We start from the raw sequence: 23,648 nt of genomic DNA, 5'->3' as shown, positions 1-23,648 counted from the left end.
AGACAGAAAGGAAGAAAACAAGCAGGGACTTAAAGCTACAGAAGTAGAAAAACTATAAAGAGTGAGTTGGTATTTATGTTACTAGGCTAGCCATATCTGCCAGTTTGCAGTTATCAAATTTCAGAGTCTATCATTCCACAGATAATGAGAGAAACAGTCCAATCCTCAGGTCCTGATTGGAACAAAGTAAAAAATTCTGGGAGCGGTTTTAGTCATTTTTTCACTACTATAAAAAAATACCTGAAGCAGTTTAATTTTATAAAGAAAGAAAATGTATTCAGATCACAATTTTGGAGGCTTAAGGGCATTGTCCTGTACTGATTCAGTTCTGGTGATGGCCTTCTTGCTGACCAAGTCCTGAAGTAGCAGAGGGCATCATACAGCAGGAGATAGAGAATACACGTCTGTCTGATCTCTCTCTTCTTATAAAGCCACCAGGACTTAATCAGGCTGGTCTAACCTAGTAGCCTTATTTAAACCTAATCATTTTCCAAATTATCTTTAAAAAAAGAAAAATACATTGATTCAGTTTTCACCTTAATACCATTAACATATGACTTTAGGAATCAAATTCTGCATTAAATCAGGGATATATCACATTTAATACATACCAGTACCTGAAATTTTCTCAGGTAGGCACATTAAGGGAGGCAAAGGTCATACTGAGATGTGGCCTCCTCGAGGTATCAGAAATTATGTAGTGTTTGTTCAAGTCTTTTTAGATCAAGATTGAGAGCTAGTCAAGAAAAGGACTCAGAAGAGCCTAACTGTTGTTTGTCACCAAACTGCCCTGCTAAAGGTAAAGCATGAATGGGGACTGGTATGGTAACCTCTGTTCTTCTATAGCTGCCAGTCATGTTCTATGTCACCTAGATAAAGACTAAATTTTTAAAAAATGGAGCTTATGCCACCTTGAAAAGGAGTTAGTTACTCAAGAGCACTAGAATTAAGTGACCCAATAGTCATTGTTAGGTGACTACCAGCAGTCAAAGGCAGAGTCCTAAAGTGCCACTTAAAATACATATTATCTACCTCAGAGACCTGCCAATGGGGTTTCCCAATAGGAAAACATCAAAGAACTCACAATAGAAGTGCTCAGCACTTGGAATCTGCCAGACCAAGGGTTTCAGTATGAGAAAATAAATGCCCTAGTCAATAAGAAATATTATATCCCTAAACATTCTTGTTACCCAATCCCCACTCACACCCAAACATTACTGCATGGTGAATGGAGAGGAAAATATAGAAGACAGGAAAATTTGGTGCAAAATCCAACAGTACCTTCCTTTCTGCATCAAGCTTTCCTACATAAGTGAGGCGGGGAAAAGAGATTTAAATCTGATGAGAAATGACAGTTGTATATTGGGAGTACTTTCTACCTTCTGAAAAATTACATTCTTCATTAATTCCTGAGAATGGCTAGAAAATATGTAGCATCTTCATCCTATGACAGAAAAGAATAATTTGATAGATCAAGTTGAAAAGAACATTATGGAAAAGGAAAAAATTGCCTTACTGTTTTACCTATTAGAATCTTGCTGATGCAAAAAACTGGTTACGTAAACATTATAAATAACAAAAAAAAACATTTCAAATTATGAAAATGATAAAAACAGAGAAAGAAGGTTTATTCATGAAAAAATTAGGCAGAATTTATTCCAGAGCATTTTTTGTCAAATACAAGATAAAATTTCATCAAAGAAGATATATATTTTGAGAAAATGTACTCTGATTTAAGAAACATGTGTTTATAATATCATAGTTTTTATTTGAACTTACATCAATATAAATGTAATAGAAGATGAGGCTTAGTCATAAAAATAAAAGCTAAATTTCAGAAACAAACTATAATTTATTCACATGAAAAAAAACACATTTACATCTGTTTTAAATCCTGGGGAATTTTACATTCGATGACTGAACAGACCTGCCACTGCTTATTATTTTCACTTGTAATTTGATGGGTAAATAGGTTATTTAAGTGTGTAAAAATTCATTCAGTCAGTGGTGAGACTGCTGAAATAAAAGAGCAAAAAGTTTTTCCAGTTCTCCAAAAGAAAAGACTGAGGTGATTATGCAGCTCCTGAAAGTGTGGAAAGAAGACTCTCATACTGGAAAAGGGCAGCAAACCAGTACTCTATAAAGCAATGAGGCAAGGGAGCATGCATCATGAAGAGCAGAGTTCCTGTCCTTTCTGGAATTCAAGCTAGGAGTCTCTGATTCCCTTAAATTTAGAGAAGTGCGTGAGGTATGTGAGACATGTGATACTGAAACATGAATATACTTGCTGGATGAGACACCAGAGCTAATGATGATAGTAGCAGTAATAAGCATCATTGAGTAACGTGCTAAAAACCTTAGAAACATCGTCCCATGAGCGACAGATAGCCTCTCCATTAGAAGAACTGAAATCAAATTTTCCGGTATCATATGGCTGCTAAGTGGAAGATCATGAATTTAGACCTAATCTGCCCTGGACCAAAACTCATCCTTTTTATGTTGCACTGGTCATTATTAATTCATTTAACTCATTTAACAACAAATAAAATTTATTATCTATAATTATTCTGTTTATCTCTATTATACAAAATAGGAAGCAAAAGGAAAACATTTGGGAAAAATATAACTATAGTTATAAATTTAGATCATATTACATTAGAAAGATTCATAAGAAGAACTGGAAAGGAATTTATTGGTTTATGCTTTTGATGCTACCCTCCCTACCGTTTAGCTTGCTCTCATGTGTACTATCTCCCTCCCCACTCATTCCTCTTTATCTGCCACGGAATCTATCTTTCTGTAATCATCTTATTCTGCAGCAGTTTTCTCATGTTTATCATGGGATTCAAAGAAGATATTTGGAGATTATCATTCAAAGATATTCCTGTAGGAAATGAATGTTCAAGCAGATAGGCATATGTTGATGTTGTAATGATCTCATAAACTGATGCACTTTCAGGCCTTTGATCAACTAATTTAGGAATGACCTAATCATCAGAGAGAGTAATGGTAGAAATGGAAGAGAAAGGATTAATGACAGGAAATAGAAATTTTTAAAAGTCACTTATAACTCTAAGCAAAGTGACAAGTACTTTCATCAAATCAAACCATAACTTTATGCTCTAGAGCATCAATAGTACCTTTGACATCAGAATTAATGGAGGTTCAGAGAGCAGCTTACTTAAGTTCATACACCTGGTAAATGAAGGAGACTGGGTACAAAGCCAAAGCATTCTTTCCACTACTTGAAAGAACATGTATTCCAAGGTATTTGTAGTCAAGTCTATAGTTCATGAAAGAGTCATGGAGAAGATACAAAGTTAAAGGTCTGCTCCTAAATTTTAAAATAATAATAAAGTCTAGGATGTTTTAGGAAGAGTCAACAGCAGACCAGATATTTGTCCATATACTAGAAACAATGACACAATGCATTATATATATATATATATATATTATAATATATATTATATATATTATATTATATATAATGCTGTTATTATGGATAATGATAATGATAAATATAGCTGAGTCTTAATGGTAATCTCTTGCTTCCCTGTTCTGAGATAAAGGGGCTCTATAGTTGAATATCTAAGTAGGTTCTAATATCACTTTACTATATTAAAATGTTTTTTTCCCATTACATGTGGATCCTAAAACAAACAAACAAAACAAAACAAAAAACTAGAATCTCAGGGCAGAAATCCAGACAGTCTGATATTAGTTCAGAATTTTTTTTTTTTTTTTTTTTTTGGTTAATACTAGGGATAGAACCCAGAGGCACAATAGCAATGAACTACATCCCAAACTTTTTTTTTTTTTTGGTAATGGGGATTGAACTCAAGGGCCTTTAATCACTGAGCCACATCCCCAACCCTTTTTTGTATTTTATTTACTGACAGAGCTTTGCTGAGTTGATTAGGGCCTTGATAAATTGTTGAATCTGGCTTTGAACAAGCAACCCTCCTGCTTCATTCAGCCTTCCAAGCTGCTGGGACCAAGTCCCAGCATCTCACTGAGTTACACAGGTTAGCCCCAAGCTTGCTATCTTCCTACTTCAGTCTATTGAGTAGCTGGGATTACAGGAACGGACGGCAATATTTTTTTATTTCTTTCAGTACTAGGGATTGAATTCAGGGACTCTTGCATGCTAAAGAAGAGTTCTATCACTGAATTATACCTCCAGCCACTCAGTTCAGAAAATTCTGTTAACAATCATTAAGCATAAATATGATGGCATACAAAAAGGAAACATTTAATCTTCAAAACAAAGTCAACTCCCAGCCACCTGGTAGAAAAATTAACAGATTAATAAACAACATGAATTGGAAATAGCCTACCAGAAAGAAAATGATTGAAATAGAGTGAAAAAGACAAGTAAAATGCTCTGAGTGTGTTGAACAATTAGTCTCAATGACACAAACATCTGAGAACTTCTCCCCAGAACTTACTTTTGTTTTTCCTCACCTAACTGTATACACAAGAATATTCAGATGGACTGCTATTGAGCATAGGCATAGATACCACTTACAGCAGTTTACCTCCAATGTGTCTTCATGATTCACCAGTCAAAATCAGTTTTCACATCTATCATAATTTTCCATAACTAGAAACAAATAACTTATTTGTAAATAATGTTCTTCTGTAAACAAAGTTTTATTGATGTATAATATGCAAGAAGTACACAAACCCAAAAGCTATACACCATGTTAATTTTCCAACATAAATCTACCGATGCCACCAATATCCAGGTAAAGAAATGGACCATTATCAAAATTCTGTGCCTTCCTCCAGTTACAGTCCTCCTCATGGTAATTACTACCTTGATTTCTAACACTGAAGATTAACTGCTTGTCTTTCATCTTTATACCAATGGATCTATATAAAATACTATTTTTGTCTGACTTCTGCCATTCAACATTAAATTTCAGAATGTTATTAATGTGTTGAGCATACTAAGTTTGTTCTTTCTTATTGCTATTTGATCTCCCATCCTATGATTAGACAATTATTCATTCATTAAATTATTATTGGTCATCTGTTTTTAACAGTTTTTATTACAAAGACTGCTACAGTATCCATTCTTATACATATCCTTTGATGTATTCTTTTCTTTTTAAAAACTTTTTTTAGTTGTATTTGGACACAATGTTTTATTCGTTTATTTTATGTGGTGCTGAGGATTGAACCCACGGCGTCACACATGCTAGGCAAGCACTCTACCACTGAGCCACAACCCTAGCCGTCCTTTGGTGTATTCTTTTTTTTTTTTTTTTGAGAGAGAGAGAGAGAGAGTGAGAATTTTTTAGTATTTATTTATTTATTTTATTTATTTTTTAGTTTTCAGTGGACACAACATCTTTATTTTATTTGCATGTGGTGCAAACCCAGCACCCCGCGCATGCCAGGCGAGCGCGCTACTGCTTGAGACATATCCCCAGCCCCTTTGGTATTCTTTAGAGAGGAATTGCCGAGTTCTAAGATTTCTTGTGTTCAACTTTAGCTTTCCAAAGTGGTTCTGTACCAAGTGTCACTCCTCCTAGAAGTGAAAGTTCCAGTTGGTCCACATTGTCGCCAATGGTTGATACTACCAATCTACCAATCGTTTCAATTTTAGCCTTTCAGGACAGTGTTATCAGATAAGATACAATACATCTATTTACATTAGAAATATCTGGAATATAATTACATTTAAAATTATTCACTCATCTGAAATTCAAATACAGTATATATAGGAGTCCTATATTTATTTGCTGATTTTGGCAAGACTATTCTGGTATATCTGTATAGGTATCTCACTAGTCTTAATCTGCATTTCCCTAATGATTAATAGGTTGAACATCTTTTTGTAAGTGTATCATTCATTTAGATAATCTCTTTGTGATGTTTCAGTTCAAGTCTTTTGTCTACTTTTCTGAGATCCAGCTTTTTTTTTTTTACCAATTTCTAGGAATTCTTTTCACATTCTCTATTTATATTCTGTGTAAGGCAAATTGGAAATCTTTTCTACCACTCTCTCATTAGTCCAATCTCATAACAGTTGATACTTTTTTCTAAACAGAATTTTTTATGGTCTAATATATTAACATTTTCCTTTCCATATAGTGGTTGTAAGTCCTATTTAAGAAATATTTTCCTCTCCTAAAAGCAAACCATTCTGACTTGAACTGGCAACAGAGGTTGTGAAAGGAAAAACTCTAGGGGAAGAAATGCAACTAAAGACAATTTTATGTTTAAACGTTTATTAGACTGTGTTAGTTTTTTGTTGTTGTGATGAAAAGACCAGACAAGAACCACTTAGAAAAGTAAGAGATTATTTTGGCTCATGGTTTCAGATGTTTATTCATGGTCAGCCAACTCTACAGCTCTGGCATGAGGTAAGGCAGAACATCATGGCAGAAATGCATGCTGGAGGAAAGCTGCTCAGTTTCTGACAGCCAGGAAGCAGAAAGAGCTGGAGTGCAAGGAGTTAGGGGTAATAAGATGTGGCCCACATCCCCACATTTCTCCAGCCATATCCTACCTGCCTACAATTAGCACCTATTAATTCATTCAAATTAGTAAATCTATCAAATTAATTAATCCCTTGATTAGGTTATAGGTTTTATAATCTAGTCATTTCACCTCTGAAGAGTCTTGCATTGTCTCACACATGAGTTTTTGGGAATACCTCATTTACAAACCATAACAGATATATCAGGTCATTTGGGATTGGTACATTGACAACTAAGCACCAGATGAAGTAACGTACTAATTTCAGGGCATATAAAATGTCCTATGGGAATGAAAAACTAACATAAAGAGCTGTATCACAAGTCTAAATGACTAACATCATAAAAGGAAGTCTTCCTCTTCCCACCCCACCTCCCTATATGTGTGCGCACACACTCACACACACTAAATCAAATAATAGTCGCATTTTAACGTGTATGAATACAAAAATAAAGCTTTAAAAATAGCTAAAAGATTTGACAGTACATTATTCCGAGGAATATATGTGATTGCAAATAATACTGGGACAAGAGACCATACACAAGTGTCACTTTAACTAAATCAAATTAACATTTTAAAAAGAAAACCCTAGGGAATCTCTAATAAATTTTAGATCATTTCTTAAAAATATTACCTTTTTGTAATTTGTTTAGGTTATAGGGAATCTTGTTTACCCTGATTTAAAATTTTTTTCTCTAGATTTTACATTAAATCTGTTTTTAAATTAAATATTCTCCAATATTTTTATAAAAAGAAATCCCTACTATTTGCTAGCTCTTCAAAAATGTATATCATAATAGACTAGAGGTGAGCAGAATATAGAGAATTCCTGAAATTATCCTGATGTCAATTGTTTTTAACTATCCCTCATTAACTTGTTTTAAATGCTGCTGACATCTGAATTGGCCCCCAAAGTTTATGTATTAGAAACCTAATATCTCATCCAACAGTGTTGGGAGATGGAGCCTAATGGGAAGTGTTAATATTCTTACCATGGTAGTTGGTTCATTATTGCAGTAGTGGATTTGTTTATAAAATCCAGTTTAGCCCTTTCTTGATCTCTCTTGACTTTTGCCATCTTGGCCTTCTCTATTCCATCATGAGACAATGCAGTAAGAAGGCTTATTAGTCATCTTTCCATCATTATAACATACCTGAGATAATCAACATAGAAATGTTGATTTTGGCTCATGGTTTTAGAGGTTCCAGTCCATGATCAATACCTATTCCAGAACAGATATTATATTACAGCAGTACAAACAGACTAAGACAAATGCATACATAGACTGAAAAGTAACATATAGATCAAAATTAATATATCTTTCTTAAATTGAAAAGTAATAGTATCTGAAAATTTCAGGGAGAAGGGAACAATATGATGAAGTAATTAAATCTTTTTAATCTAAATACTAAGAGAAAACATATATAGTATACTGATTGAGATAAAGGATAAAATGTAGTCAAAGGCAAAAAAAAAGTTTATACCCTTTTCTTGAATAATTTGACCAGCACCTTTTTCAACACATCCCTAGCTATTTCAAAGACATTGTTAATTAGGCTGGTGATGTAGCTCTATAGTAGAGCAAATGACTAGTATGTTGAGGCCATGGGTTCAATCTATAATACCACAAGGGGGAAAGAAGGTTGTTAATTGTACTTTTCTTCAAAGTATATACTTTTTAAAAAGTCAAATAAAGGAATTTTGATCCTGTATAAATAAAGGCAATATAAACCAAATTGTTGCTATTCAATGCCAAGTAGTACTCGATGGCCTAAGGAATTATTTTCTCTTATCATTGGCTCACACTCAGTTGGTTGTCTTGGATTAGTCTCTAGAATTCCTTAGATTTTTATGTGAAGGCACCACAAATCTATTTCCACTAATTGAGCTCTGCAGCAGAATGTTATCTGTGGTCAGTTCGGTTAGCTAGAATTCAGCAAGACTAACGCTAGCAAAATCTCCACCAGAAAACATTAAGATAGGATCAAATTTATAACAGATCTCCAAAAGTACAATATCCTAGTTCCAACCAACAAGGAATCTGCATAAAGAACACATTGTTGCTTACTAACTGCCTAGAACATTTCCTATCTAACATAAGTCAACACCGGATCTGTCCTTCCTTTGACCCGGAATACCTCCAACATTCTTTATTTCAGGAATGCTGAGTGTGCAGATTTCTGAACAGAAGTTGGCATTTCTTATTAGAGAAGTTCTTTACCATCTCTACTTCACTTTGACCTATTTTTTGTTGTGAATGCCCCTCTTCTTTCTCCTGATCATATCCTATTGTTCCATTTGTACCACACACACAATCAATAGTTTAGAGTCCAAAGTGTCTGAGGATTCACATTTGCTTCAGGCACTGTCTGTAGATGAATAGTAGTATGTCTGCACACATTTATGTGTATTTCTACTTTTAAAATATAAGAATACTGTTATAACTCATAGAATAGTGATTCATTTAAAAAATGGTTGAGTTCATAGAAGAAAACATTCATGACTTTTTTAAATTAAGTGATTCTAAAGCATTGTGCACACTTCAAAAGATTCTAAAACTCATATTAATATGTTTGGTCTGTGTCACCATGACAATAGCTTATTTGTTTAAATGTAATAGGGAGACATTTAAAGTAATATTTGGGATCATGTAGCCCAGATATAAAGGCTAAGTTTCTTACTTATAAATGATTATATTAGTTTGAGCTAGAACTGTATTTTTATTATACATTTTAGTCTGTCATACTTAGGTGAAAGTTTAAACAAGTATCATATTGCTCTGGGTATGAACCTACACTAAATGAAGCAACTAAGTTTGACATTTATTCAGAATGCTGAAAGAGGTAAAAAGTATTTAACTACTTATTATATGTATACACCTCTCCATATTTCTCAATCTCATGACAAGTGTTCATAATACAAGCAGAACAATTCTTTGGATGCAAACAGTTTTAGACATCATATGAGAAAATTATTAATAAAAGACTAGATTTTTCCAAATAGAGAAATATTTTAGAATAACATCTTAAATACATATAGGTATGCAAGTTAATAAAATGTAATTACAATCTGCAATAATCATGATTCAGTGCAATGATACTTCAGTAAGTTCTATAAGTAAATCCAAATTTCTATATTTGAAAGATTTAAAATTAAAGGGGATGCTTGATTAAGGAAATGGGAGTGAACTATTCTGAGTATGAAGACACAGCAAATCAAAATTCTTGAGTAAAGAAATATGGGGATATGTACAAATGTAATAAGTAATTCAAGAGGGGAAGTAAGATATTTGTAAGGAAGATGCGGAATCTGGCAAATTTAACCCCAATACTATCCCAAGCACATATGTTCTATCCCATAGTGACTTTACAATGAATTATATTTCAAAGTACCTGAGTAAACAGAAGAATTATTTCAGATCAAAATACCCTTTAATCTTCTTCAAAGGATAAAAACAATGCTGAAGAAATCTGATTGTTCAAGGTCAGTGTGGAACCAGTCAGCTAAGAAAAATAAGTGCTCAGAGTTAGACAGGGAAAGGTAATCAACAACCAAAACATATAGGAAGTTTGAAGATTAAATATTTAATTAGAACAATTTCTTTAAAACAGTAGAAATCAACCTTGAAACAGAAAAGGGAGGCAAGAAATATAGCTGAAAATTGACAAGGCCAATTTTAACTGTCTCTCAATCCTCATTCAATTGTTATCTAACTTTTCAGTAATCTCTATACAATTCTCATTATATGTGGTAAAACAGACTCATCTACATGGTAAGTGTTTAACAAAACGTATGTTGATAGCACAGCAATTTTTTTAAAGAACAATATAAGTTCAAGAAACCATTAAGAACCCCACCTTCCCACACTCATTTAGGTTATGGTAAAGATAGAAAGTTATAGTATAAGCTGCCCCCTAGAACAGAAGGCCTAGGAAGGAAAAACAACTCCAATGAGTTCTGTAAAGAGTTAATCACAAGAGATAATAATAGACATTTATCATAACTGTTTAACTAAGAAACATGGTATTATAAAAAAGACAATCTGGGTGTCAGTGTTGAGTATGGACAAGCATTAGCAATAACATATGCATAAAAACTAATTTAAATTACTATATATATAAGTAAGTTTATAACCAAGCACAATAAAACACTAAAAACAACAAAGGAAAAACATCTTTTTATATAGTAAAATGAAGGTGAGAGAATATGCTGAAAAAAACTGAAACCATGAAAAATATGGATAATAGAAAATCAAATATAGTATAAGGGTTAAATTTGCTCAGAATCCAATTTGATAAAGGCTAAAATACAAATAGCTCTAAAAACATTTAAATAAATCATTCAACTTTCAAAGTGACCTTTTAGATTTATGTTATTCCTTGCTTCAAATCTTCCAAGCCCCACTGTTCACAGGACAAATTAACCATCCTCAAGCAGCATATAAAACAAGGATCTAGCAACACATGTCCCTTCTCCTACTGCCACATGCACCAATGATTTCAAATATGTCAAACTATAACTACTTGGAGACCTTTAAATGTTTAATCCTAACTTACACTCCATTGTTTTTGAACTTCTTTTTTCCTCCTAGTTCACATCTTCACCTGAGGATCACCTATTTACTTCAAGAGTCAGAAGGAGGATTACATTCTTTTCAAAAATTTCTGATAAGTCAGGCAGAACTTGGCAGCCTTTCCTTTACTAAGGACTCCTAGTACTGTTATAATTACTTATTTACAGTTATCTAATATTCATGTAAATTAAAGAAACTTAAAGTTCTGAGTAAGTAGTATAAAATCTAGTTAACTTCAAGACATGGAAACTTAAAACAGAGAATTAGAAGCTACTTTTGCTAAAATCACTATCTGTTGGGCCTGCAGATGCCCAATGGATAAATAAAAGCAGGGAAAAAGTTGGAAATTTTATCTCCATCCTGAATCTATCTCCTTTATTACTTTTAGTCTTGGTTAAGTGTCATGCTAACTCTGTACACAGGAATGTTAATCACTTAAAGAGTTTATTACTATTACATTTATGGAAACTGAATTTTGACTAAAGATACAAAGCACTAAAGAGTTAATTAGCACTAAATTTATCTAACCTATCTTAATAATAAAAAAAGTTAATAAAAAAAAAAGACTGAAGATACAAAAGTAAGAGATTTTTAAGACTTTCGGGGAATTCAACTTCCAGATCCCCTGAGGGACACCTGGAAGTCTCCAGTTATTACTCTAAACCTGTAGTCACCGTAGAATTCAGATACAGCAGAGCCTCACAGGCAGACCCCACAACACACTTAAATGAAAGCAATTACCTCATGACAGGAACTGAGGTTATCCCCCTAAACAGAAGATAATCTCATGAGAATAAGGTTGCACCCCCAAACAATAATGACTTCTCCAGAATGACCTCCTAGAAACAGTCCTGAGATAATGATCAACCAGACCATGGAATGAACATAAAGACTTCTGTCAGTCATGCAAATTCTTCAGTCATGCAAGCCCTTGACCCTTGCCTTCGTTCCCCTTTTCTGTAAAACCTCAAAGTTTCTGTCAGTCCCCTGACATCAAATCTTGATCCTTTCTTACCCTTCACCACTGCTCCTGTTTCTCTCCTCCTCTTTCTTGTGTGCACAAGAACATTCTTTTTTTATAATTGGTTCTTTTTAGTTATATATAACACTAGGATTCATTTTTACATAATTATAAAAGCATGGAATATAATTTGTTCTAATTCAGCCCCTAGTGCTTCTCCTTCCTCTCCCATCCTCCCACCCACTGTTCCCTTTCATTTACTCTACTGATCTTTCTGCTATTTATATTTTTTTTGTTTTAATTAGTGTGTTGTGGATGTACATGATGGTGAGAATCATTGTGGTATATTCATATATGAACACAGGAATGATAGGTCAGTTCATTCTACTGTCTTTTCCCTATCCCATTCTTTGTTCCTTCCCTTCATTCCCCTTTGTCAACTCCACTGACTTTTCTTCTGTCTCTTTGATTGACTTAATGTAACAACCTGGTCTTTTGGGACCACTGAGGGACTTCTGCCCAAGGGCTCCAGTAACACAATAACTAAAACACTACACTGTGGAATTATATATAGAGAAATATGTCAATGGCATAAGTGAGTTCAGAAATAAACTACTACATTTATGGAAACTGAACTTTGAATAAAGATACAAAGCATTTCAGTGGACAATGGAAAACCTTTTAAAACTATGGTACTGGGATAAATGCATAGCCATACTTAAAAAAAAGAGTGAAATCTTTTAAAAATACTACATTCTGTATCTTATACCATATATAAAAATGTACCTCAAAATTGATCATAGGTCTAAATATAAAACTTAAAAATTATGAAACTTCAAAAGAAAAACACTGTAAAAAATCATAACAACTGGGTTAACCAAAATTTCCTAGTCAAAAATGCAATCCAGTAAAGAATACATTGATAATTTTGTCAAAACTATAAATACTTTTGCTCTTTAAAAGTCACTGTGAAGCCAGGCATGGGAGATCATGCCTGTAATCCCATCAGCTCAGAAAGATGAGACAAGAGGATCTCAAGTTCAAAGGCAGCCTCAGCAACACAGCAAGATATTAAACAGCTCAGTAAGACCCTGTCTCTAAATAAAATACAGAACAAAGCCAGGGATGTGGGTCAGTGGTTAAGTGCCCGAGTTCAATCCCCAGAATCCCCCCCCCCCGACACACACACACACAAAAAAAACCCTCCCGAGTTCAATCCCCAGAATCCCCCCCCCCCCCCGACACACACACACACAAAAAAAACCCTCAATAATAATAAAGCAAACGTCTGAATTAAAAAATAAACACTGGGCAAACAAAACTAAGCAGGCACTTCACAAAACATATATGAATGGTACAGAGAAGAAAAAATTTCCTCCCCTCTTAGTTCAGTTACTGGGACCTGGGAACTAAGCTGACAAAAGATGACTAACAGGAGAAAAAGGTATAGCACTTTATTGACACTTTTAATCTTATGCCCACAGGGGCTTCACAGAAAAGGAATCAGAACCCAAAGAGGTGGTCAGATTCAGGGATTTATATGCCATCTTAACCAAGGGTGACATATTATAAAGAAGTGATCAAGTGGGCTAGGATCATGGCTCAGTGGTAGAGCATTTGCCTCACATGTGTGAGACACTGGGTTCTATTCTCAGTACCACATATAAATAAATAAATAAAATAAGGGTCCAGCAACAACCCCCCCAAAAAAAATAATTAAAAAAAATAAGTGACCAGGCAAAGAAAAAAGGTTTAAGCTACTGGGGGCAGTTAATTGTAGGAAGGTAACTAGGCAATGTACAGTAGATAAGAGTTATTTAGTTAAGATTTACTACACAGGTAAGAATCTTAAGTGTCTTTCTCCTCTTCCTGGTACTACAGAGAAACACCTTCAAAACTGGAAATATCTGTCACCTTTATAGAGGAAAAATTTTCCCCATTTTTGTTCAGAAGGGGAGAAGGAAGAGAGTTCATCCTGAATTTGCTGCTTCTCAGTTCCTTCAGTTCAAAATAATCATGCAAAGCAGTATACTTTAGAGTGCCATACTGTGATCTTCTTAAAAGGCAGGTAATAATAAGAAAGCATGTTCAATATCATAATTAGGGAAATACAAATTAAAACCATAGAGAGATACCACTACACACTATTATTAGAGTGGCTAAACATTTTTTTAAATTAAACTAATCAAATGTTGGGAGAGGGTACCATATACTACTCAGTGGGCATTTAAAATGATGCAGCAAACCAGATAAAGAGTTTGGCAGGTCATTAAAAAGTTAAACAGGGAGCCTGGGGACATAGTTCAGTGGTAGTGTTTACCTAGAACACTTGAGGCTTTGGGTTCAATTCCCAGCACCACAAAGCAAAAAGAAATTTTTAAGGGGACAATAGCAAAGAAAATGTTTAATAATGTTTAATGTATATCTACCATATAACTCAGCCATTTCACTCCTGGGTATTTATCCAAAAGAATTTTAAAAAGTATAAATCTATTCAAACACTGGTTATCATGTGTTTATAGCAGTTTTATTTGTAATATCCCAAAGATAAACCTAGAAAAAAAGCCATTAGTAAGTTAAACATTAACAAACAGGTACATACTAAGAAGTGAATTCTATACAGTAATAGAAGGAAAGATTTATGGTTACCTATAACAATATGAAAGAATTTCAAAATAACTATGCTAAATGAAAAGGCAAACATAAAAGAGTACATACTGAATAAGTCAATTTATATACCATTGTAGAAAGTGAAACTAATCTATAGTGGCAGAAAATAGATCAGTGTGTGCCTGTGGAGGACAGCAACACTGGTAAGAAGGAACTATGAACTGGTTACAGAAATTTTGTGGGTGAAGAAAAGTTCATTTTTCTGTTGTGATAATGGTTTTGCAGATGTAAGTACACATCAAAACATTAAATTGTACATTTTAAATATGTGCAATGTATTGTATGTCATTTAAGCTTCGGTTGCTGTAAGAAATAGGTCCCTGGCTGGAGTTGTGGCCTAGTAGGAGAGAACTTGCCTAGCATGTGTGAGGCACTGAGTTATAGATTCTCAGCACCACATATGAATAAATGAATAAAATAAAGGTCTGTCAACACTTTTAAAATATTTTTTTAAAAAATCAGAAATAGGAATCAAAGAAAGCTATCCAGGTTGTTTTAAGAAGTGCTCATAATGAATAATACTATTTATATATTCCCGTGAGTTGTGTAAGAAGAAATACAGATTAAAAATAAGAGGCTTAATGCTTCTTGTGAAAAGAATGCACCTCTTTTTTTATTTCAAAATTTCTTTCTCTGTGTTTTCAAATGTATGTAAATCTTCATAATGATTAATAGGTCTCTACAAGCTTCACAACTCAGGAATATTTTCTCAAGGACTTGAGAGCCATCTTTTTAAAACACAAACATCAAGGGAGAGAGTGCTCCTATTTCCAATTATGATGTTTATAATAATGTTTATAATAATATATATTATATAATATATATTATATTATAATAATAATGTTATAATAATTCTTTGGGCATCTTGTTCCAATTTGCCATGTCAAGCTGAGTACATTTCTTTATCAGTTGATCCTCCTGATAAAGTCAACACAAGGAGTCTCCTCAGTTACCATGATAAAATCAGGAGGAACTGCATGTGACAAAAGTTGTTGTAAAGTTTCTTATCTGAAAACTAAAGACTGTCTATAGTGTCAGGCACTATGGCACATGTCTGTAACACCAGTGACTTAAGAGGCTAAGGAGGGAAGATCACAAGTTCCAGGCCAGCCTCAGCAAATTAGTGAGACTGTCTCAAAAATAAAAAGTAAAAAGACTCAGGTGTTAAAGTGTTCCTGGGTTCAATCCCCAGCACCAAAGCAAACAAACAAGATTATCTATCTTGAGAACACATATGTAATAGGTTGTATCTGTTTGGATATACAAGGCATGAAATTCCTTTCTGCCTTTTAATGGGATATGCACCACATTCTTGTTCAAAGCTTATTCAATAATAAAACTGGTTTATTTCTCTGTTAACTTTGCAGAGGTATCCTGGATTAAAGGAAGGTTTTTAATATTTTTCTAACAATGGTGTATTCACTCTTTAAAGTTTGAATTCTTATTAACTTTTAAATTAGTCTAAAGGCAAATTAAGTCATTCATTTGGGGCTTTGTCTTGCAACATTAAAATTACAAGATGAAATACTGTTGCGTTACTTTCCCATAGTCCACAACTGCCAAGGAAGTGTCAAGTCTATTTAAAAGGGTGTGCTAATAGCATTGAAGTTGTATAAACACATTCCTTTCATCAGATAGATGAATCCTTTTCCAATTATTAGATTCAAAGAACAATTACCAAGCAGTGTCCCTACCATTGTTTCTTCTTGATATATAAATATTTTGTAAAACTACAATTGAGAAGTTGGGCCTATTTTATTACACACACACACACACACACATTGGGAACTGAACCACTGAACCCAGGGGTCCTTTAATACTAAGCTACATTCCTAGCTCCTTTTTTATTTTTTATTTTAAGATAGGGTCTCACTAAGTTGCTTAGGGCCTTGCTAAGTTAATGAGGCATCCAGTTAGTTCATTAATATAATCAATGTTAATAAATTGTACTTTGTGAAGTTTCTTGATTTCATGCAAATGCTTTAAATGTCTGATGGATGTAATTTAAATCCCAAAGGAATTATGCCATAAAGTGAAGATAATGGGAAATAAATAAATACAGGTAATTGAAGTTTGAAACTAACTTTGAACACAAACAAAACCCATAGTAAATATATCTGATTTATTTTTAAAAGTGAAAAAAAATAATTTTGTTTATATATTTTTAGTTTATATATAATTTCACACCACCAAAATCAATCATCTATCCAGTTTTCTTGTGACTTGTATCAAGTTCCTGATTAAATTTTCTGACAAGATCAGAGCAGGGTTGAAAATATAGTCCATGACTTAGAATCAACCTAGTAACAATTAAATATTAGCAAATATCTATGCTAAAAGAGCCAACTTAAAAAAACACATTTAGTCAAAGATATACCATATTCCTCATTTTTTAAGACATTTTAAGTTCCTTTAAACTTTAAGGAGTTTGTGATTCTGGGGTTTTTATTTGTTTATTTGTTTTGTTTTGGCGGTACTAACCAATAAACACAGGGGCACTCTATCACTGAGCATAAATATGAGTATTTTTTATTTTGAGACAGGGTCTCACAAAGTTGCCCAAGCTGGCCTCATATTTACAGTCCTCCTGTCTCAGCCTCCTGAGTCACCGGGATTACAGCAGTACACCATGTGCTCAGTTAGTGATTCATATTGTTAAAGAATATAGGATATAAAGCATAGAAAAACAGATAAAATCATTTCCTATTGTGACAGATTTCACCTTACAGTTATGTTTATTTAACCATTAACTTCCAAAGATTTTGATGAATCTCTCACTCACATTTTACAAAATTTTAAAAAGAAAATATTTTTCAAAACCTATCCAAGTAAAAATGGTTTAAATTTAAGAGAACACATCACACTTAAACCTTTCTCTTATTTTGGGGCAACATAAATTTCTATTAAGTATATAGTTAGCTCTTACCTACAGTCTACAAAGGTTGGTCAAAAACTAACATAGTTCATTTTGCCCAGTGAATTAAGATCAAAATTACTATTCCATTTTTCATTATATATTTATACTATTTAACTTCTATACTAAGAGATTTGTCAGATTTCATATGCACCTGACCACACTCCATAGAAGAAGTGAGAAATGGTCAAATAATAAATATAATTTCTATTCAAAAAGAATATTTACACTTCTATTCAGGCTGAAATAAAAATACTGCTTTAAACAATTCCTTAAAATTTTCTTAGTAAAAAGAGTGGTATCAGGGGCTGGGATCGTGGCTCATTGATAGAGCATTTGCCTGGCACATGTGAAGCCCTGGGTTCGATCTTCAGTACCACATAAAAATAAATAAACAAAAAAAGGTGAGTGTCCATCTATAACATATGTATGTATATGTATATAAAAAATAAAAAATAACAATAAATTTTAAAATTTAAAAAAAATTTAATATTTTTTTAATTTTTTTAAGTAAAAAAAATTTAAAAAGTGGTATCATTCACCAAACAATGAAAAGATGTTTAAAAACACTAAAGGCATATTATTAATTGAAAATAGTCAATTTGAAAAGGCTATATGCTATATGATAGGACAAGGAAAAACTATAGAAGCAGTGAGAAGAGGAAGAAGGAGAAGGAAAAAACAGAGTACAGAGGATTTTGAAGACTGTGAAACCACTCTGTATGGGACTATAGTGATAAATATATGTTGTTAAATATATGTCAAAACACAGAATGTACAACACAAAGAATGAACACTTTGTAGAGACTTCAGGTAATAATGATATGCCAGTGTTGCTCACAGATTGGAATAAAAATACCACACTGGTACAGGATGTTGACGAGAGCAGAGGCAGAAGGGTATGGGTAGGAGAAGACATATGGGGACTCACTATACTTTTTGCTCTATTATACTGTGAACCTATTAATACTCTAAAAAATTATATCTGTTCATTAAAACACAGAACAGTAATACCACTCCATCCTGTCAAATTTCCCTCACCAATTTGAAAGGAACTTATTTATTCACTTTACATTTACTACTTATATAACTTTGAGTGAGTTGCTTAACTTTCAAGAGTCTCAGGCTCCTCATCTTTAAAATAGAAAGCAAATGATCATGACTTCATACGAAAGATTAAATAAATATACTGAAAGCACTTTTACTAGTGGTAAGGTGTTGGCTGATACTGCATTTTTTGTCTATCCAGCCCAACCATCTGTAGACAAGTTGTGTATGTGTGAATGTGAGCATACATGTGTACACACTTGTGTGTGTATATCTGGAATGATGTTCATAAATAGTATCAATGGGTAGTAAGTTTATTGTCTTCTTTGTACTTTTCTGAATTGCTATGAACTGCCAAAATATTTACATATCACTAATTTTTAAAAAAATTTAAATACATGAAGGCTATGTGTTCAAATGAGTTGAAATGGAGTTGAATGGAAGGGAAGTATTTAAAAAAGGAAAAGAAACAAGAGTAAAAAAGAGGAAAATAAGAGAAGAAGAGGTAGAAGGAGGAAAAGTGGAAGCTGAATGTTACATTATAGTGAAAAGAAAATACAAACAATAGAAGCAAGAAAAAGAGCAACAGTCTACACAGATAGGCATGGACTAGAATTTAGGGGAATAAGGAAGTTGTAGGTCAAGAATCAATTTAGCTAGCGGGGCACGTTGGCACATGACTGTAATCCCAGCAGCTCGGGAGGCTGAAGCAAGTTGCTAAGCAACTCAGTGAGACCCTGTCTCTAAATAAAATACAAAATAAGGCTGGGGCTGGAGCTCAGTGGTTCAGTGCCCCTGAGTTTAATCCCCAGTACCAAAAAAAAAAAAAAAAAAAAAGAATTCATTAAGCTATTCAGCCAACATTTATTTATAATTTTTTGTAGTTGTAGATGGACAGAATGCTTTTATTTTATTTGTTCATTTATATGTCGCACTAAGGATGGAACCCAGTGCCTCATACATGTTAGGCAAGCACTCTGCCACTTAGCTACAGTCCCAGCCCAGCATTTTTTTCCAGTACTAAGTTTTTCATTAAATCACAAATATTTATAAGACCTTAACTATACAGAAAAGAGAAAACAAATATTAAAATAACCAATAGCCAAAAGAAAAAATACAATAACCTAAATAAGAATTATGAATAAAAAGATATGAGAGTTCAGAAGGAGAATTACAATGAGGTTGCAACATTACCCAGTTAACCAACATCTGAACTTTAGAACCTGACCAGCATCTCACCTCAATGCAAAGATGTGACCTCACCGACTCCTGTAATCTTCATAACATTACGACATGAATAAGGCTTACACTGAAAAGAGAAAAGGATAAAATGTACCAGGAAGCAGGATCTTTTTAGAGTCATCCATTCATCTCTAATACACTGCTAGGAATTTGATGCCTATCTTAAGAAAAGACTGGCTCATCCACATTATAAATCTTCTTCAAGTTTTCTTTAGTAGTTTCCTTATTCTGGTGTATGTATACATTTACTATTTGACATTTTTATACTTAGAAACATATTTAGTATATTTTCTGGGCTATCTTAAAACATTCTCAATAATTTTCAGTGTGTGTGAATTTTGCCTTATAAGCTAAATGCAAAGCATATACAACATCTATTTTAAGTGGGAATCACTGTATTTATTGACTGTAAATAATGACCAAGTCCATGAGGAATTTATTGTGATCTAAAATCACAGACTATATCTTAGTGCTATTAAATATCACTTAAGATACACTGGAGTTGAAAAAAATTCTGTTTTCCGTATAACTAATAAGAACAAATTTTTAAAAATTTTTTTAAAAAGATCCATTGGGAGCAGGTAATGTAATCAACATTCCTTCACCAAACTTCAGAACAAAATAAAGTAGACCTGAAATTCACATTTTTGTGAACTAACCTGTATAATCAATAATTATGCCACTCAATAATTAGTCATACTCTTAATTATTAATACAGTAAGTTAATTATGTTAAATAGATGGTTTTAAATTGTTTACTGACAAAAAGTATCCTATGACTCAAATGTCAGATTTGAAAATTAAAGAAGAGACTATCTTCTTTATATTCTGACAGTAGATAAGCTCAATATTGTACCACTCATCCCTAGGAATTCATGATGGATTGGAACCAGGGCCTACCTTTAGATACCAAATTTGAGGATGATCAAGTCTCTCATATAAAACACTGTATGCATATAACTAACATCTACCTCCATACACTTTAAATAATATCTAGATAATGTATGCCAAATACAATGTAAATGCTTCATAAATAGTCATTACATTACATTGCTTAGGGAATAATGACAAGGAAAAATGTCCATACATGCTCAGTAAATATGCAATCATCATAGGTCTAAATTTTTAATCAGATATAGGTTGAACTCATAGACACTCAGCTCAGGAGGCTGAGGCAGGAGGACTGTGAGTTCAAAGCCAGCCTCAGCAAAAGTGAGGTGCTAAGCAACACAGTAAAAAATAAAATACAAAATAGGACTGGGGATGTGGCTCAGTGATCAGGTGCCTTTGAGTTCAATTCCCAGTACCACACATTTCTTACATTTATTTTTCTGGCATTGTATCTCATAAAATATAAAAAAGGAAGTTATAAAATTATTAGGATAATAGGCAGAAATGAGTCAAAGGTATCATAAGAGCTACAAAGAGAAATTACACTGAGAAAATATTAACTAGGAAACAAAGCTAGTCAATTACATCAGTGATAATTTGCCTTCATTTTTTAAAGCAGTGGAGAACTCTGAAATGGCACAAAATGAAACCTTCAACAGTGATAAAAGATTTGACTAAAAATAAACAAAAAATATTTTGACATGCTTATGCAATTATAATTCTTCACCTAGAGAATAAAGAGAAAATTATATTAATAAATATAAATATAAATAGTAATAGTAATTTATTATATATAAAATTATATATATGCATATATAAAAAAACATCTGGCACACATACAGAAGTAGACTAATGGAATCCAATCCTGAGGAAGCAATATTATGTCTTTTATTATCACAGTGTGTATTGGTGTTTCCATAAATAAATCAGTACTGAAAACAGTTTATTTGTGGACCAAAGAGCTCTAATTTCAACCACCCTAGAGAATACCCATCATTTTCATCCAATTCCTTGACTTCATAGGAGGTCTTCCTTCCTTCTCAATGAGACAAATGAGCCATTTTCCATTATCTAAGCTCACAGTCGCTGCTGCAGAAGTCCTTTGTGCAGCAAGAGAGAACAATTCATTGGGTACAACACTACTACAATTAAGTACCAGGTGGAGAAATTAAGGACATAGATAAAGACCCTCCCACTGAAGAACATCATTTTTAGATGCAAATAGTCAACAGTCCTTTTGTTTGTTTTACATAATAATTTTTATCAAGATAATTATAAAAGCATGGAATGTCTCTTGCTCTAATTCAATCTCCAGTACCTCTCCTTCTCCTTCCCTCTACCCACTGCTCCCTTCCCTCTATCTTGTCTTAATTTACAGGAACAAAGGAAAACAACTGAAAAGGAAGTATAAACGACCTGATGATATAGATGAACAAAATAGAAGCAGTTGTTGAGAAAGTGTATAAAATCCTTTCCTCTGATTTCTTTTGCCCATTTATACTTTCTCTCATTTCAATTTGTTTCAGATACAATTTTCCTAAAAGAAAAAAAAGAAGCCTCCAGAGCTATGATTCTTTTATGATAGTTTTCACACATTAATATAGTTTAATATGCTTTCAATGTATGTTTTAGATGAACAAAAGGAAAACTAAACTGGGCACAGTGGTGCGTGCCTGTAATCTTAATAGCTAGAGAAGCTGAGGCAGGAGGATTGTGAGTTCAAAGCCAGCCTCAGCAAAAGGGAGGTGCTAAGCAACTCAGTAAGATCCTGTCTCTAAATAAAATACAAAATAGGACTGAGGATGTGGCTCAGTGGTCAGGTGCCTTTGAGTTCAATTCCCAGTACCAAAAAAAAAAAAAAAAAAAAAGAAAAGAAAAGAAAGTCTATTCAATATTTATTGAAGGTCTATTTGCTTTTCGCTTTACTTTTATCCTAACATTTGACATAAAGTAACTTCCTTTTTACTTTTCTGAGTTTTAAGATTGTTGAGGCATTTCAAACTATGACTCTTCTGAAAATAATGTTCCAGATTTTAACTAAAAAGACTAAGAGTAATTAAGGTACTTCATTGCAGAACAAAATCAGTGCAATTCCAAACAAGAAAATCATGTACTATGCATGACAAATCTAAAGGTCATGTGTCAACTGCAAGAAGCTGTGTTAGGACTTGACAACAACTTACTATTATTTAGAGAAAACATGGTATTTCTTTCGCAATAGCACTGAGTCAATGATATTTCTCTCTGCTATTTCAATGTGATTTGAACATGTTCCTTTTCTCCTTAAACAAGGTCATCTGTATTTATAAATGTCATACTTTAGATAAAAATGATAGATTTGCCTTCTTTTCCTTAAGTAATTATGTCAGGCTAGTACAAATATTTTTGAGGGATATATGTCCCTATTTTTATTCTAATTTAATAGAGTATAAAAGTGTTTATTCTAAAAAAAATATCTGTTATCTATAAGTATTCACTCTATAATATGAAAACTCTAATGTAATTCATATTTTTTACCTCAACAGATCAATGACTCCCAGAAAGACAACTAGAAATTTTGTACAAAAGAAAACATTTCCTTAAGAATTCCAATGCTCAGTATAATTATTTAATCCAAAATAGAAAACTAAATTACATTCATTTCTTCTGTAATACAAATGTAAAAATTAAGTTTCTTTCAGATAATAAAACTATAGCTACATGACATTTATATTATTACTACAAATTGAGATTCTAGATTAATAAATATATTACTAAGTAACTTATAAATTTATAATTTTTATAATTTTGTAGGGATTAATTATATCTACTATTGATTCAGTCTCCATTTGTACACTTTCTATAGAATAGTACCTCAAAGT

The 23,648-nt window shown here is 33.0% G+C and overlaps 1 long non-coding RNA gene across 1 annotated transcript; it reads right to left on the bottom strand.

Moving 5' to 3' along the window:
• Positions 1–6,310: 6,310 nt before the first annotated feature.
• On the bottom strand, positions 6,311–9,995 carry LOC144370584 (uncharacterized). The gene is made up of 3 exons (XR_013430498.1): positions 9,883–9,995; positions 7,644–7,712; positions 6,311–6,451 (listed from the first exon to the last, which is right to left on the bottom strand). It is a non-coding gene; the product is annotated as an uncharacterized LOC144370584 (long non-coding RNA).
• Between the last annotated feature and the right edge of the window lie 13,653 nt (positions 9,996–23,648).

This window comes from Ictidomys tridecemlineatus, chromosome 14 (genome assembly GCF_052094955.1).
Source record: "Ictidomys tridecemlineatus isolate mIctTri1 chromosome 14, mIctTri1.hap1, whole genome shotgun sequence".
Taxonomy (NCBI): Eukaryota; Metazoa; Chordata; class Mammalia; order Rodentia; family Sciuridae; genus Ictidomys; species Ictidomys tridecemlineatus.
This window is presented reverse-complemented; position numbering and strand designations above follow the sequence as displayed.